The following is an 18,367-nucleotide window of genomic DNA, read 5'->3' on the forward strand; positions in this document are numbered from 1 at the left end:
TCTCAAGGCAAAGGTATGACACATTCACCCAAACTCCGTGTATTACCATATGTTGCCTCCATAGTGTGCATATGCTATATGAACATATCAAATATCCTTGTTGCATATGTGCATGGATTTGTAGAATCTAGGGGGAGTTGTATCTCTAGGATGTGTATATTTGTATTGAAATGCATAATCTAACTATGCACACATCTAGGGGGAGCTTCGTCTAGCCTTTGCAAATCTACGACCTTATCATAATATCTTATGCTCTATTGCAAATTCTTGTGTTGTCATCAAACACCAAAAAGGGGGAGATTGAAAGAGCAAAATCTATACCTCGGGTTTTGTGTGTTTGATAACAACACTAGAATGAATTTCACCGTGTGCCTAGTTCATTTTTGATAGATTTGTAGGTGCACGGTGTCCACGCTGAACACTTCGGGATCGGAATACTGAAGCATAGCTTATAGGTTTTCTGATTTTGTGTGTGTCGCGAGGTGACATGGTTGGAGAGGGAAAGAGAAAAACTGTAGAATCTGCCTGACTGGTACTACCTTCACCCACGTGATGAATCTGTGGTGTGGCGAATCTGTGGTGTGGTTTCAAACCCATAGTGGTTCTGCACATAACGGTTGGATTTGGGGGAGCCTATAAAAGGGCCCCTTCTTCTCCAGCTCGATTTTATCTCTTCTCCTCCTCTCTCCTCCATTGTTGTTGAGCTACAACTTTGAGGATCTCCCCATCCACCCAATCAATCGTGCCCAAACTTTGAGGAGTGGTGGAGGAGGCCCCGATCTATAGTTCTACCAAGAGAGATTTCACCAATATCATCTAGTCCTTAGTGGATCTTGGAGTTAGGGTTCCTATGGTGGGATATTGGAGGAAGTGCTTGATACGTCTCAAACGTATCTATAATTTCTTATGTTTCATGCTAGTTTTATGACAATACTCACATGTTTTATACACACTTTACATCATTTATATGCATTTTCCGGCACTAACCTATTAACGAGATGCCGAAGCGCCAGTTCCTGTTTTGTGCTGTTTTTGGTTTCAGAAATCCTACACAGGAAATATTCTCGGAATTGGATGAAACGAACGCCCAGGGTCTTATTTTTCCACGGAGCTTCCAGAAGACCGAAGGAGATACGAAGTGGGGCCACAAGGTGGCGACACCACAAGGCGGCGCGGCCAAGGAGGGGCCCGCGCCGCCCTATGGTGTGGGCCCCCCGTGCCTCCTCCGACTCTGCCCTTCCGCCTACTTAAACTCTCCGTCGTGAAAACCCTATTACCGAGAGCCACGATACGGAAAAAGTTCCAGAGACGCCGTCGCCGCCAATCCCATCTCGGGGGATTCAGGAGATCGCCTTTGGCACCCTGCCGGAGAGGGGAATCATCACCGGAGGGCTCTACATCACCATGCCCGCCTCCGGACTGATGCGTGAGTAGTTCATCCTTGGACTATGGGTCCATAGCAGTAGCTAGATGGTTGTGTTCTCCTCTTGTGCTATCATGTTTAGATCTTGTGAGCTGCCTATCATGATCAAGATCATCTATTTGTAATGCTACATGTTGTGTTTGTTGGGATCCGATGAATATGGAATACTATGTCAAGTTGATTACCAATCTATCATATATGTGTTGTTTATGTTCTTGCATGCTCTCCGTTGCTAGTAGAGGCTCTGGCCAAGTTGATACTTGTGACTCCAAGAGGGAGTATTTATGCTCAATAGTGGGTTCATGCCTCCATTGAATCAGGACAAGTGATGTAAAGTTCTAAGGTTGTGGATGTGCTGTTGCCACTAGGGATAAAACATCAATGCTTTGTCTAAGGATATTTGTGTTGATTACATTACGCACCATACTTAATGCAATTGTCTGTTGTTTGCAACTTAATAATGGAAAGGGTGCGGATGCTAACCCGAAGGTAGACTTTTTAGGCATAGATGCATGATGGATAGCGGTCTATGTACTTTGTCGTAATGCCCTGATTAAATCTCATAGTAGTCACCATGATATGTATGTGCATCTCTATTTGTCAATTGCCCAACTGTAATTTGTTCACCCAACATGCTATTTCTTATTGGAGAGACACCAATAGTGAACTGTGGACCCCGGTCCATTCTTTTACATCTGAAATACAATCTACTGCAATCTCTCGTTCTCTCGTTGTTTTCTACAAGCAAACATCATTCTCCACACCATACGTTTAATCCTTTGTTTACGAGCAAGCCGGTGAGATTGACAACCTCACTCGTTAAGTTGGGGCAAAGTATTTTGGTTGTGTTGTGCAGGTTCCACGTTGGCGCCGGAATCCCTGGTGTTGCGCCGCACTACACTCCTTCACCAACAACCTTCACGTGGCCTTCATCTCCTACTCGGTTCGATAACCTTGGTTTCTTTCCGAGGGAAAACTTGCTGCTCGTACGCATCACACCTTCCTCTTGGGGTTCCCAACGGACGTGTGCTTCACGCGTTATCAAGCTCTTTTTCTGGCGCCGTTGCCGGGGAGATCAAGACACGCTGCAAGGGGAGTCTCTCACATCCAATCTCTTTACTTTGTTATTGTCTTGCTTTACTTTACTTTATTTTCTGTCTTGTTTGCTTCTTTATATCAAAAACACACAAAAAATTAGTTACTTGTTTTACTTTATTTAATTCTGTTCTGCTTAGCTTATTTTTATTACTGTTAAAATGAATACTCCTGAGAACACTAAGTTGTGTGATTTCACTAGCACCAATAATAATGATTTTATATGCACTCCTATTGCTCCACCTGCTACTACAGCAGAATTCTATAAAATTAAACCTGCTTTACTAAATCTTGTTATGAGAGAGCAATTTTCTGGTGTTAGTTCTGATGATGGTGCTGCCCATCTTAATAATTTTGTTGAACTTTGTGAAATGCAAAAGTATAAGGATGTAGATGGAGACATTATAAAACTGAAATTGTTTCCTTTCTCCTTAAGAGGAAGAGCTAAAGATTGGTTGCTATCTTTGCCTAAGAATAGTATTGATTCATGGACTAAATGTAAAGATGCTTTCATTGGTAGATATTATCCTCCTGCTAAAATTATATCTTTGAGAAGTAGCATTATGAATTTTAAGCAATTGGATAATGAACATGTTGCTCAAGCATGGGAAAGAATGAAATCTTTGGTAAAGAATTGCCCTACCCATGGACTAACTACTTGGATGATCATCCAAACCTTTTATGCAGGACTGAATTTTTCTTCGCGGAACCTATTGGATTCAGCTGCTGGAGGTACTTTTATGTCCATCACCTTAGGCGCCGCAACAAAGCTTCTTGATGATATGATGATCAATTACTTCCGAATGGCACACGGAAAGGACTCCACAAGGTAAGAAGGTAAATTCTGTTGAAGAAACCTCCTCCTTGAGTGATAAGATTGATGCTATTATGTCTATGCTTGTGAATGGTAGATCTAATGTTGATCTTAATAATGTTCCTTTAGCTTCATTGGTTGCTAAAGAAGAGAATGTTGATGTGAACTTCATTAAAAGTAATAATTTCAACAACAATGCTTATAGGAATAATTCTGGTAACAACTATAGGCCATATCCTTATAATAATGGTAATGGTTATGGTAATTCTTATGGTAATTGTTACAACAATAGTAGAAGTGTACCCTCTGGTCCTGAAGTCATGCTTAAAGAATTTATTAGTACACAAACTGCTTTTAATAAATCTGTTGAAGAAAAGCTTGGTAAAATTGATATTCTTGCTTCTAAGGTTGATAGTCTTGCTGCTGATGTTGATCTTTTAAAATTGAAAGTTATGCCTAATGAAGATAAAGATATTAAGTCATTTGCTACAGCAAACGCTATCCAAGTTTGAATTAATGAAAATATTAGATTGATGGCTGAATTGCATGCTAGGTGGGAAAGAGAAGAAAAATTTGCTAAAGAGAATAATGTAGCTAAAGTTTGGACTATTACCGCCACTAGAAATGTTGATGCTTCACATGTTTCTAAACCTCCTACTATCAATGGTAAAATAATTGGTGTTGGCAATGTTTCTATTCCTAACGCAAAGCGTGCTAAACTGCCTGAAACTGCTAAAACTGCTGAAACTGTTTGTGATAGAACTGCTGAAACTTTTCAAAATATTGGGGACAATGATCCCATTGCTGTAGATCATAATGGTTTAGATTTTGATGATTGTCATATCTCTGAAGTTATTAAGTTCTTACAAAAACTTGCTAGAAGTCCTAATGCTAGTGCTATAAATTTGGCCTTTACAAAACATATTACAAATGCTCTTATAAAAGCTAGAGAAGAGAAATTAAAACTTGAAACTTCTATTCCTAGGAAGTTGGAAGATGGTTGGGAGCCCATCATTAAGATGAAGGTCAATGATTTTGATTGTAATGCTTTATGTGATCTTGGTGCAAGTATTTCTGTTATGCCTAAGAAACTCTATAATATGCTTGACTTGCCACCATTGAAAAATTGTTATTTGGATGTTAATCTTGCTGATAATTCTACAAAGAAACCTTTGGGGAGGATTGATAATATTCGCATTACGGTTAACAATAACCTTGTCCCCGTTGATTTTGTTGTCTTGGATATTGAATGCAATGCATCTTGTCCCATTATTTTGGGAAGACCTTTTCTTCGAACTGTCGGTGCTATTATTGATATGAAGGAAGGGAATATTAAGTATCAATTTCCTCTCAAGAAAGGTATGGAACATTTCCCTAGAAAGATAATTAAGTTACCTTTTGATTCTATTATTAGAACAAATTATGATGTTGATGCTTCATCTCTCGATAATACTTGATTCACACTTTCTTGGGAGATAACCCATGTATGTTTTTATTACTGTTTTGTTGAGTCTTGGAAGTTGTTACTACTGTAGCAACCTCTCCTTATCTTTACTTTATTGCATTGTTGTGCCAAGTAAAGTCTCTAATAGTAAAGTTGATACTAGATTTGGATTACTGCGCAGAAACAGATTTCTACCTGTCACGAATTTGAGTAGATCTCCCTGTAGAAGAATAAAAAAAAAACTGCCAATTTACATGCGTGATCCTCAGATATGTACGCAACTTTTATTAGTTTTAAGCTTTTTCATCTGAACCTGTTAAGTGCCTCTAAAAAATTCGTCTTTACGGACTGTTCTGTTTTCACAGATTCTGCCTTTTATTTCGCATTGCCTCTTTTGCTATGTTGAATGGATTTCTTTGTTCCATTAACTTTCAGTAGCTTTGGGCAATGTTCAGAAGTGTTAAGAATGATTATGTCACCTCTGAATATGTGAATTTTTGATTATGCACTAACCCTCTAATGAGTTTGTTTCGAGTTTGGTGTGGAGGAAGTTTTCAAGGATCAAGAGAGGAGGATGATATAATATGATCAAGAAGAGTGAAAAGTCTAAGCTTGGGGATGCCCCCGTGGTTCATCCCCGCATATTTAAAGAAGACTCAAGCATCTAAGCTTGGGGATGCCCAAGGCATCCCCTTCTTCATCGACAACTTATCGAGTCACCTCTAGTGAAACTATATTTTTATTCAGTCACATCTTATGTGCTTTACTTGGAGCGTCTGTTTGCTTTTATTTTTGTTTTTGTTTGAATAAACTCGGATCCTATCATTCTTTGTGTGGGAGAAAGACACGCTCCGCTGTTTCATATGAACACTGCTGTTCTTAGCGTTACTTTTAATATTCATGGCGAAGGTTGAAACTGCTTCGTTCATTGTTATTTGGTTGGAAACAGAAAATGCTTCATGTGGTAATTGGTATATTGTCTTGAATAATTTGATACTTGGCAATTTTTTTCTCAAATAGATCATGTTTAAGCTCTTGCATCATGTACTTTGCACCTATTAATGAAGAACTACCATAGAGCTTGTTGAAATTTGGTTTGCATGATTGGTCTCTCTAAAGTCTAGATATTTTCTGGTGAAGTGTTTGAACAACAAGGAAGATAGTGTAGAGTCTTATAATGCTTGCAATATGTTCTTATGTAAGTTTTGTCTGTATCGGTTCATACTTGTGTTTGCTTCAAACAACCTTGCTAGCCAAAGCCTTGTACCGAGAGGGAATACTTCTCGTGCATCCAAAACCTTGAGCCAAAACCTATGCCATTTGTGTCCACCATACCTACCTACTATGTGGTATTTCTCTTCCATTCCAAAGTAAATTACTGTTATCACCAAAATTTGACCGGATCAGAGGTGGGCCGCGACCAAGATGGGCTTAAAGAATATACATGGAAGGAATGCATGAATCGGCCTTATATGCAAAGTTTAGGCTAGTTTGCCCGTGTATCTGTAATATAGTAGGATACGTGTCGATTAGATAGAGTTTGGCTCGTGCCCGGTTGGGATTATTCCCACGTTAGAAAGTCTACGGACTATAAATATGTATCTAGGGTTTATGAAATAAACAACAATCACGTTCACCACAAACCAATCTAGGCGCATCGCCAACTCCCTTGTCTCGAGGGTTTCTTCCGGGTAAGCATCATGCTGCCTAGATCGCATCTTGCGATCTAGGCAGTACGCGTTTATTCGCTGTCCATGCGTTGCTCGTACTGAAGCCTTTTTGATGGCGAGCAACGTAGTTATCTTAGATGTGTTAGGGTTAGCATTGTTCTTCGTATCATATGCTGTCGTCGTCCAACCCTTAGACATCTAGCCGCCTTTACACCTATCTTAGGTGTAAGGGCGGCACCCCGCTTGATCATTATTTAGTAAATCCGATCCGTTATGGTTGCTCCTTGTTCTTCAAGGATTAGTTTAATATCTGCATAGTTAGGCCTTACATACGGGTTGAAGGATCCAGTGGCACGTAGGGTGTAGTTTGCTAGCCCTAGACAGGATGTTCCGAGGATCAACTTCGTGTTGGTTTTTAGGCCTTGCCTAGGGCCGGTTTACGATCACCGTGCGTGGCCGCCAGGCTCAATCACGAGTAGGATGTTCCGATTATGTGGTGAAAACCCTAAATCATAGTAGGTCGTTTTAGCTTTATATTGATCAAGCAGGACCACCATATATTCGTACACCTCGTACGAATCATGGGTGGATCGGCTCTTTGAGCCGATTCACGAGACAACCCGAGAGCCGATCGAGGCTCGTATTTAATGTTTACGTGTATGCCATGCAGGAAACTAAGCGAGGCACATCCATCACCTTCCTGACCAGGTATAGGTCAGGTGGCACGCCCTTGCACCAGCATCGGACGTGCGTGCCGAACCTTTGCGGGCCGTCGCTCGGAGGGACCAGGGCCAGCCGAGTCCTGGGAGCCTCCCGGCTCTACTTGTGTTGCCCGTCGCTGCTCGCCGGTGGGTTTCTGACCGCAACACATTCTGGCACGCCCGGTGGGACCATCGTCGACATCAACCGCATCGCCATCTACATCTGAGATGGCGGAAGGCACTCCAGTCACATACGAGGATCTGACCGAGGAGCTCAAGAAGAAGTATGACGAGGTCAAAGCAATCCTCGAAGCCGACCTCATCGGCTCTTTTCACAGAACCCGCTCACATGGCATCAGGTGGAAAGGGTTCTCACCGAAGGCGCGCTCGATGGAGTGGACCTGTCCGCCCCGTCGGAAGAACGCACCAGGTCCCCGCGTCGGAGATTAACTACATGGTAGCTCACTCGCTGCACCGCCATTCTGAGAGCCTGGTGAACACTTTGGAGCGTGTCGCTCTTCGGGTTATCCAGGAAATCATGAGGCATCAATACTCTCCGTCAGGACCAGCTCTCGGGACTTACCAAGGAGAGATGCCACTCCAGTCCCGTCCACCGCTGCCATTCGCGTTGGCAGCACCAGAAGTGCCGAATTCACCGGCATACGTCGTCTACAAGATCGATGGTGACCCTAGTGATTACCAGTTCTTGCATGAGGCGCCTAAGGAGATCCCTCACGGATACACGTGCACATACGTGCCAGACTGCAGAATCGGGCACTCACAAACCAGACTGCAACAGCAGGGACTTCTGGAACAGCAGGAGGAACTTCGGCAACAGATCTTGAGAAGCAGACGTGGCTAGCTAAGTATGCCACTCCGACGAACCTCCAGAGCTCAGCTCCTGTAGTTGGCTCAGAGCTGGAAAAGAAAGCACGGCTGGCTAAGTATGCCACTCCGGCGAATCTTCAGAGTTCGACTTCTGCAGCCAGCACCGCGGATCAGATCAGTACAATCCTGAGAGACCAGTTCGTCATAGTGCCGAAAAGGAGGACAATCGGCTATTCCAAGCCGTACCCCAACGAGTACGAGTTGATCCCGCTACCACCCAAATATCGGCTCCCTGATTTCTCCAAATTTAATGGATCAGATGGTTCCAGCTCCATCGAGCATGTGAGCGGATATTTGGCACAGCTGGGCACGATCTCAGCATTAGATCCACTACGCGTGAGGTTCTTCGCACAGTCCCTCACAGGATCGGCTTTCGGGTGGTACACCTCGTTGCCACCAGACTCGATCCGGACTTGGAAGCAGTTGGAAGAACAGTTCCACATGCAGTATCACTCGGAGGCTTCCGAGTCTGGCATTGCCGATCTAGCACAAGTACGTCAGAAGCGTGGAGAAACCGTGGCAGAATACATCCAGCGCTTCAGAGCTGTTAGGAACCGATGTTATTCGGCTCGAGTGACTGAAAAAGAAGCAGTCGAGTTGGCAGTGGTGGGCCTTGCATCACCAATCAAGGATATGGCCTCCCAAGCAGACTACCCTTCACTGGCGCACATGGTTCAGAAACTGTCGTTATATGAACAGCGCCACCCAGACTTGTACCAGGACAAATTCAAGCGTGCGGTAGTCCTGGTTGAGGCAGATGAAGACGAAGGCTCTGCGGGAGATCAGGAAGTAGCAGTGGCTGAATGGACTCGGGGGGCAAGCCCCGTGTCCTGCAAATGGGTGAAGCCACAAGGTCCTCCTAGAGGGTTTGACTTCGACGTGTCCAAAGCCGAGCAAATTTTTGATCTCTTACTCAAGGAAAAGCAGTTGAAGTTACCCGACGGTCTCAAACTCCCCACAACACAGGAGCTGAATGGAAAGCCATATTGCAAATGGCATAACACGTTCCGCCATAACACTAACGACTGCAGGGTGTGGCGTCAGCAGATCCAAATGGCGATAGAGCAAGGGCGTCTAATCTTCAGCCAGTACGCCATGAAAGTCGACACACACCCCTTCCCCGCCGTTAACACAGTGGAGTACGCATACCCCGAGGGGTGCCAGCCAGGTTTTTCGTTAAGCATCAACATGGTCGAGCCTGGGCACCACTCTGGAAAGGACAAAGGCGAGGGCAGCCGCTCTCGTAGCAAGGACGAAGAGGAAGCCGCTCCACGCGATCGGCTCCGACACGATGGCAAGCGCTACATCACAGAGGGAGAAGTGAAGAATGTACGATATCAATGACCTCTCTCTGATCACCTCCTCAACAAGTACGTGAGTCAATAGGACCAACGCCGATGATCCAACGACGACGGTGAAAGAGATCGTCTGGCTGGGGATGCCAGGAGACATCGTCAGCATGATCGCGACGAGGAGGGATATGAGCGCTACGCCAAGGAGAAGTCGAGAGAACAGGACGATGTGGACAAGCACTGGGACTACCCTTTCTTCAAACACTGCTGGGATTCAGGAATGAGCCGATTGCCTACAATCGGCAACTGCCCAGAATGTAGACAGAAGAAGAAGGGTGCAACAGACGTGTCAGTGTTCAAACGTCTCGGGCCTCTCCCATCTAGGAACAATCAAACTGAGTCCTCTCGGGAAGAAGACCTCGAGGATTTAGAAGATGACTACGAAGAGGAAGAGGACAGGTACCACCGGCCAAGGTGGTGCCCTGATGGACTCAGCCGTTCCCAAAAGCGTAGGGTTCAGCGACTGCGTGGCTTGGAGGAAGCCGAAAGGTTATACCTGCACACGCTAAGGAAGGCGCGGCCTGATCTGGCCGCTAAAATTCAGTGAACCCTGGACGAAGAAGGTCGGCCACAAAGGAAAGAGTGGCGCCCCAGACGAAAGAAAGCCGATGATGAAACATCGGCTGGCACAAACATGGTGTTCATCCTTCCGACGGAGTTTAGTGCTCCAGGATTAGACGAAGCACCTGTGGCACAACTTGACTGCGGCCCACGACCAGTGATCTTTGAGAAGCCACGAGAAAGAAGCTACAGACATCTGAAGGCCCTGTACTTGCGAGGTTATATCGATGGGAGGCATGTCAACAAGATGCTGGTGGACACCGGAGCGCCAGTCAACATTATGCCATACTTCATGCTACGTCGGTTGGGACGCTCTAGCTCGGATCTGATCAAGACCAACGTGACACTGAGCGATTTCAACGGCCAAGCGTCTGACGCACAAGGTGTTCCGAACGTGGATCCGACCGTAGGAAGGAAAACCATCCCTACGACATTCTTTATTGTCGATAGCAAGAGCACCTATGCTGTCCTGCTAGGAAGAGATTGGATCCACGCCAACTGTTGCATTCCATCCACGATGCACCAATGTGTAATACAGTGGGATGGAGATGAGGTCGAGGTCGCCCATTCAGATGATTCGGCCGAGATTTCAACGGCTGGCATGAACGTTTGGGAGACAACAGGCCAAGAGCCACTCTCAGGCATCAATTTGGACGACTGCGAGCGCATCGACGTGACGAAGGACGGGGTGAGGCTGGTCTTATCCACCGGCCTGACCGTATAGCAAGAACAAACCTATGGACAAACATGGCGAGGCCGATCCTTGGGATCGGCCCCAAAGATCTATGGAGGAACATTGCAAAACCTTCATTGAGCGATTCAATCAACATGGAGGCCGATTCCAGCAATCGGCCAAAATTATCCTCACCATACGTTCTGCCTGTGTTCAACGTCGATCTAATGGGCAGCGGTTTTACGTCGGCTGATGAAAGTCAACATTAGTCCTAACGGAGCCGACGTTCAAATACAGTGCCTTGGCTAACTACAGAGCCGATATCTGCAGTTACCTGACAGATTCGGCTCGGGGGGCACCTAATCAGATGAACATGTGTGATACATGTGCATCGAAATATTGGGGGCCGATAGAAAAATCGGCCAGTAGAAAAAAATGTTTACAGCCGATGCACAGACATCGACTCTAGTACAATTACCCAAGATCTACCAGCTGCGTGTTCAAGACACGGATCTCGACCAAGTCGGTCTTCAGTTCAGCCTCAAGGCCAACCTCCAACCTTTTGTTCATTAGGTCGTTGGTGTTTCGTCTGCAATATCAGCTTTCAAGGGAAGAAAAGGTGATCGGCTCCGGTGTATCTACCGTCGGCCTGGCTAAGTTGGCCACCTTCTCAGCTACGCTCATAGGAATGGCTAGGACCTCTGCATGGTGGCTGTCTCAATTGCCTGGGTTCAAGGCCCTTGGATTGAACTGTGTGTCCTCGCCACTGTTCTCACCTTAACTGAGGCTCGGGGGCAGCTGATTTGGCAGACGCTCTGTTTTTGGAAGCCGATTGGAGTGTCATCGGCTGACCCTGCATCATAACCTTCTTCGAAAGCGGTGAGTTGTTGCAGAAGGAGACTACTAGAGCTGCGGAAAGGAGCCTGAAAGGGGAGCCGTCATCATCTACAGGGTCTGGACCGTCTTGTTGCTACAAGAAAATGAAGGAGACTGGATTCTCAAAACAGCCGATGAACAATCATCGGCTATAGGATTGCAAAGTATTATGGTCAGATATCAAATTACAGTCTGAATTTGAGAAGTGCTTGACTGACGGTCTAGTTGGTATCTGAGTCTGGCTTCATGGGCGTCTGAGGCGAAAAGTCCGATACGTTGCTATCGGTCTTGGTGCGGCAAACTGAAGATTTGAAATTGGATTAATTGAGAGTCAAAGTGGAAGAACAATTCTTATTGATTCAAAGGAACGGCTTTACAAGAAAGAGCCGATGGCTCTCAAAAGGATCATCCGATGCCTAGTGCACTGCTACTACTAGTCCTACACTAATTGGCCCCTGTTCTAGGGGTCGTCACTGTCCTCATCGTCGCCATTGTAGCTGCCGTCGGCGCTGCTTCCAGAGAGTTCCTCGTCGTTGCTGCCCCAGTCCTCGGCCGGAGCCTCTTCTTCCTCGTCATCATCATCGTCCTCGCTGTCCGCCCAAGCGCGGAAGCGCTTTGCCGGCGGATACCCAGCGGAGGAAGAGGAAGACATTGCTCTGAGGTTGGGGGTTTTCTTGGTGCCGATGGCCAGAACAGAGCAAGGGGATGAAGTGGCGAACGGTTCGAAGCGGTTAAATAAAGGGGATATAGTGGAGATTCAATGCCACAGCAGTTTCCGAGGAGGTGGTGCCCGAAGAAAAAAAAACAACACCAACTGCCAAGTCACGCGGAGAAGGTGAGAAGGCAAGGCATCATGATGAAGGATATTGCGACGTTTCTGCCACGACATGACCCGATGAAGAAAGAGCGGAGTGATTTTGGAATTATCAATTCCAAAACCAGGGGAGCATGTGTTATCACCAGAATTTGACCGGATCAGAGGTGGGCCGCGACCAAGATGGGCTTAAAGAATATACATGGAAGGAATGCATGAATCGGCCTTATATGCAAAGTTTGGGCTAGTTTGCCCGTGTATCTGTAATATAGTAGGATACATGTCGATTAGATAGAGTTTGGCTCGTGCCCGGTTGGGATTATTCCCACGTTAGAAAGTCTACGGACTATAAATATGTATCTAGGGTTTATGAAATAAACAACAATCACGTTCACCACAAACCAATCTAGGCGCATCGCCAACTCCCTTGTCTCGAGGGTTTCTTCCGGGTAAGCATCATGCTGCCTAGATCGCATCTTGCGATCTAGGCAGTACGCGTTTATTAGCTGTCCATGCGTTGCTCGTATCGAAGCCTTTTTGATGGCGAGCAACGTAGTTATCTTAGATGTGTTAGGGTTAGCATTGTTCTTCGTATCATATGTCGTCGTCGTGCAACCCTTAGACATCTAGCCGCCTTTACACCTATCTTAGGTGTAAGGGCGGCACCCCGCTTGATCATTATTTAGTAGATCCGATCCGTTATGGTTGCTCCTTGTTCTTCAAGGATTAGTTTAATATCTGCATAGTTAGGCCTTACAAACGGGTTGAAGGATCCCAGTGGCGCGTAGGGTGTAGTTTGCTAGCCCTAGACAGGATGTTCCGAGGATCAACTTCGTGTTGGTTTTTAGGCCTTGCCTAGGGCCGGTTTACGATCACCGTGCGTGGCCGCCAGGCTCAATCACGAGTAGGATGTTCCGATTATGTGGTGAAAACCCTAAATCGTAGTAGGTCATTTTAGCTTTATATTGATCAAGCAGGACCACCATATATTCGTACACCTCGTACGAATCATGGGTGGATCGGCTCTTTGAGCCGATTCACAGGACAACCTGAGAGCCGATCGAGGCTCGTATTTAATGTTTACGTGTATGCCATGCAGAAAACTAAGCGAGGCACATCCATCACCTTCCTGACTAGGTATAGGTCAGGTGGCACGCCCTTGCACCAGCATCGGACGTGCGTGCCGAACCTTTGCGGGCCGTCGCTCGGAGGGACCAGGGCCAGCCGCAGTCCTGGGAGCCTCCCGGCTCTACTTGTGTTGCCCGTCGCTGCTCGCCGGTGGGTTTCTGACCGCAACAATTACTTGAGTGCTACCTTTAAAATTTCATTCCTTGTCTTTGAAAATAGCCTTAAAAACTATTGTGGTAAAGAATATGTAGCTTATGTATCTTATTTCTTATAAGTTGCTTGTTGAGCGGTAACCATGTTTCTGGGGACGCCATCAACTATTACACCTTTGTTGAATATCATGTGAGTTGCTATGCATGTTCGTCTTGTCTGAACTAAGGGCGATTTATCATGATCAAATGGTTTGAGTATGCATATTGTTAGAGAAGAACATTGGGCCGCTAACTAAAGCCATGAATCATGGTGGAAGTTTCAGTTTGGACACTAATCCTCAATCTCTTATGAGAATATTATCTCGTTGTTGAATGCTTATGCATTAAAGAGGAGTCCATTATCTGTTTTCTATGTTGTCCCGGTATGGATGTCCTTAGTTGAGATCTATCAAAAACGAGAAATCAAATGCGATTTATCTCCTTGGACCTTTGTACGGGCGGCATAGAGGTACCCCTTTGTGACACTTGGTTGAAACATATGTTATGCAATGATAATCCATGTAAATCCAAGCTAATTAGGACAAGGTGCGAGCACTATTGGTATTCTATGCATGAGGCTTGCAACTTATAGGATGTCTTATGCATAACACATATGAATTATTACTACCGTTGACAAAATTGTTTCTATGTTTTCAAAATAAAAGCTCTAGCACAAAAATAGTAATCCATGCTTCCCTCTGCGAAGGGCCCTTTCTTTTACTTTATGTTGAGTCAGTTTACCTACTTCTTTCTATGTTAGAAGCAAACACTTGTGTCAACTGTGTGCATTGATTCCTACATACTTGCTTATTTGCATTCATCATATTACTTTGTGTTGACAATTATCCATGAGATATACATGTTGAAGTTGAAAGCAACTGCTGAAACTTATATCTTCCTTTGTGTTGTTTCAAAACTTTCTACTAAGAATTTATTGCTTTATGAGTTAACTCCTATGCAAGTCTTACTGATGCTTGTCTTGAAAGTACTATTCATGAAAAGTCTTTGCTATATGATCAGTTGTTTAGTCATTGTCTTTACCATTGCTTCGAATCACTTCATTCATTTCATATACTTTACAATAGTATTGATCAAGATTCACTACAAGAAAAGTTGCCATGGCCGACGAAGTTGAAGTCGCGCCGTGGTTGCTGGTGTACCATGGCCGACGATTTTGGGTCTGTCCGTTGTGCATGTCAAAACGTTTTTTTTTCTCGTTTTTGAGGCCACCTAGCCCGACGAAAACGGCCAAAACTTTGCGTATGGTGGCCCGGGACGTGGTGCATCTCGAATTCTCGGGTTCGCCAGCCGAGTCAACGCAAATCCGCACCGCCGAGGGATGTAGGGCCCAGATGGCAGCCTCTGCGGCATTGTTTTTTTCTCGATCGCGCCATCTAGTTCAACGCTCTGCGATCGAGCCGTTCTACGATGCAGGATCATGGGTCCCGCATGTCATCCTCTATGAACCAAAATTCTTTCTATTCTTGGATTTTTTTGACACCACTGATTTCGGCTACTTCTTTTTCTTTTGATCCCTTGCCGCCTTGGAAATGTTGAGACCGCTGCTGCTAATTGGGACCCGCATGTCATCCTCTATGAGCAATCAACTTTCTTTTCTTGGAGTTTTTTTGGCACCTCAAATTTGGTCACTTGCCTTTTCTTTCGATCCCCTGCCACCTCTCAAACGGTGATACCGCTGCTGCTAAATGGGACCCGCATGTCATCCTCTATGTACTATAAAACTTTCTTTTCTAGGATTATTTTTGGAACCTCATATTTGGTCACTTACCTTTTTCTTTCGATCCCCTGCCGCCTCTCAAACGGTGAGACCGCTGCTGCTAAATGGGACCCGCATGTCATCCTCTATGTACTATAAAACTTTCTTTTCTAGGATTTTTTTGGAACCTCATATTTGGTGACTTGCCTTTTTCTTTCGATCCCGTGCAGCCTCTCAAACGGTGATACCGCTGCTGCTAAATGGGACCCGCATGTCATCCTCTATGTACAATCAAGTTTCTTTTCTTGAATTATTTTTGGCTCCTGATATTTGGTCACTTGCCTTTTTCTTTCGATCTCATGCCACGTTGAGGACCCTGCAGGCTCATGGGACCCGCATGTCATCCTCTATGTACTATAAAACTTTCTTTTCTTGGATTCTTTTTGGCACCTCATATTTGGTCACTTGCCTTTTTCTTTCGATCCCCTGCCGCTTCTCAAATGGTGATACCGCTGTCGCTAATTGGGACCCGCATGTCATCCTCTATGTACAATCAAGTTTCTTTTCTTGAATTATTTTTGGCTCCTCATATTTGGTCACTTGCCTTTTTCTTTCGATCTCATGCCACGTTTGAAACGTTGAGGACCCTGCTGGCTCATGGGACCCGCATGTCATCCTCTATGTGCTATAAAAGTTTATTTTCTTGGGTTTTATTTCACCCTCTGATTTTTGGCTATTTCCTTTTTCTTTTGATCCCCTGCCGCCTTGGAAACGTTGAGTAAGCTGCTGACTCATGGGACCCGCATGTCATCCTATATGTACAATCAACTTTCTTTTTCTTTTGATCTCAAGCCGCATTTGAAACGTTGAGACCGCTGCTGCTAATTGGGACCCGCATGTCATCCTCTATGTACAATAAAGTTTTTTTCTTGGATTGGCTCCTGATATTTTGTCACTTGCCTTTTTCTATCGATCTCATGCCGCCTTTGAAACGTTGAGTAAGCTGCTGGCTCATGGGTCCCGCATGTCATCCTCTACGAACAATAAAAGTTTCCTTTCTTGGATTATTTTTGACCCCTAATTTCTGGCTATTTGCCTTTTTCTTTTGATCTCCTCCCCCCTTTGAAACAATGAGCACGATGTTGGCAGGTCGGTCCCACATGTCATCCTCTGTGAACAATAAAAGTTAACTTTGATGGATTTATTTTGAACCCCTAATTAATTTCGGGATATTTCCTTTTTTCCTTTGATCCCCTGCCGCCTTGGAATCGTTGAGGATGCTGCTGCCTCATGGGTCCCGCATGTCATCCTCTCAGAATGGTAAATGTTTCTTTTCTTGGATTTTGTTGACCAAATGATTTTTGGCTTATTTTTTCTTTCGATCTCCTGCAGCCTTTAAAACGTTCAGGGCGCTGCTGGCTCACGGGTCCCACATGTCAACCTCTATGAACAATAAACGATGAGGATGCTGCTGCCTCATGGGTCCCGCATGTCATCCTCTCAGAACGAAAATGTTTCTTTTCTTGGATTTTTTACCAACAGATTTTTGGTTTATTTTTTCTTTCCATCCCCTGCCGCCTTTAAAACGTTGACGACGCTGCTGGCTCATGGGTCCCCGATGTCGACCTCTCCGTACAAGAAACATGTGATATCTTGATTATTTTGCAGACAATAAACAGTGTATTTCGCTCTGAGCTATTGCAAACGGATAAATTAAATCTTTATTTTTACATAAACAAACTTATATGTTGAATCTCCTTGTTTTTTTGTTTTTGCGAAGCATAGGACGTTCCTATTTTTTTAGAAAATTCTGAACTTTCCTGTTTTGGAGTGGGCTGAAATTGTACGAGTCAAAAGGCCCAGCAGGATAGTTCGAAGGCCCAGATGTCCAGATGCAGCCCAATTGAAATCTTTCTTTTCTTGGATTTTTTTCACCCCCTGATTTCTGGCTACTTCATTTTTCTTTTGGTCCTGTGCCGCCTTGGAAATGTTGAGACCGCTGCTGCAAAATGGGACCCGCATGTCATCCTCTATGTATAATAAAATTTCTTTTCTTGGATTATTTTTGGCTCCTGATATTTGGTCACTTGCCTTTTTCTTTCAATCTCATGCCGACTTTGAAACGTTGAGGAAGCTGCTGGCTCATGGGTCCCGCATGTCATCCTCTATGAACAATAAAAGTTTCCTTTGTTGGATTTATTTTTTACCCCTAATTTCTGGCTATTTGCCTTTTTCTTTTGATCCCCTGCCCCCTTTGAAACCATGACGACGCAGTGGCGGGTCGGTCCCACATGTCATCCTCTATGAACAATAAAGGTTTCCTTTGATAGATTTATTTTTGACCCTAATTAATTTCTGGCTATTTCCATTTTTTTTTGATCCCCTGCCGCCTTGGAATAGTTGAGGATGCTTGCTGCCTCATGGGTCCCGCATGTCATCCTCTCAGAAAGGTAAAAGTTTCATTTCTTGGATTTTGTTTACCAACTGATTTTTGGCTTATTTTTTTTTCGATCTCCTGCCGCCTTTAAAACATTGACGACGCTGCTGGCTCATGGGTCCCCAATGTCAGCCTCCCGTCATTGCAAATCCTCTTTACGCAAAGGTTGTATTTCTAGCTAGATAGCTAAGGTGGATTCGAATCTGCCGTGGTTCAGGCAGCTCAGGTAAGCCTTCTTGCACTGATTAATGGAACTAGTGTATAGCAAGGTCAAGACATGTGCCTTGGTGTAATGAATCTATTTGAATCATGTTGTGGATTCAATCTGATAGTTCTTTAACAGGTCGGCCAAAATAGAAATTAAGTTTTTTTCTAAAACGGAAATGCAAATTAAGATGAACACAAACATTAGTTATCATAATAGCTCATCATACATACATACTTGCTAAGAGCAAAGGCTTGCCAGAGTTTTACCACCCTTACAATTAATTAGCAGTTCAGATAAGATAACTGTAACACCCCAACCTTTTCAACCTTGATTAGTTGTCCTTATTTCAAAAATCAGGGGGAACAAAAACTTTTT

The sequence above is a fragment of the Lolium rigidum genome, chromosome 4 (genome assembly GCF_022539505.1).
Source record: "Lolium rigidum isolate FL_2022 chromosome 4, APGP_CSIRO_Lrig_0.1, whole genome shotgun sequence".
Taxonomy (NCBI): Eukaryota; Viridiplantae; Streptophyta; class Magnoliopsida; order Poales; family Poaceae; genus Lolium; species Lolium rigidum.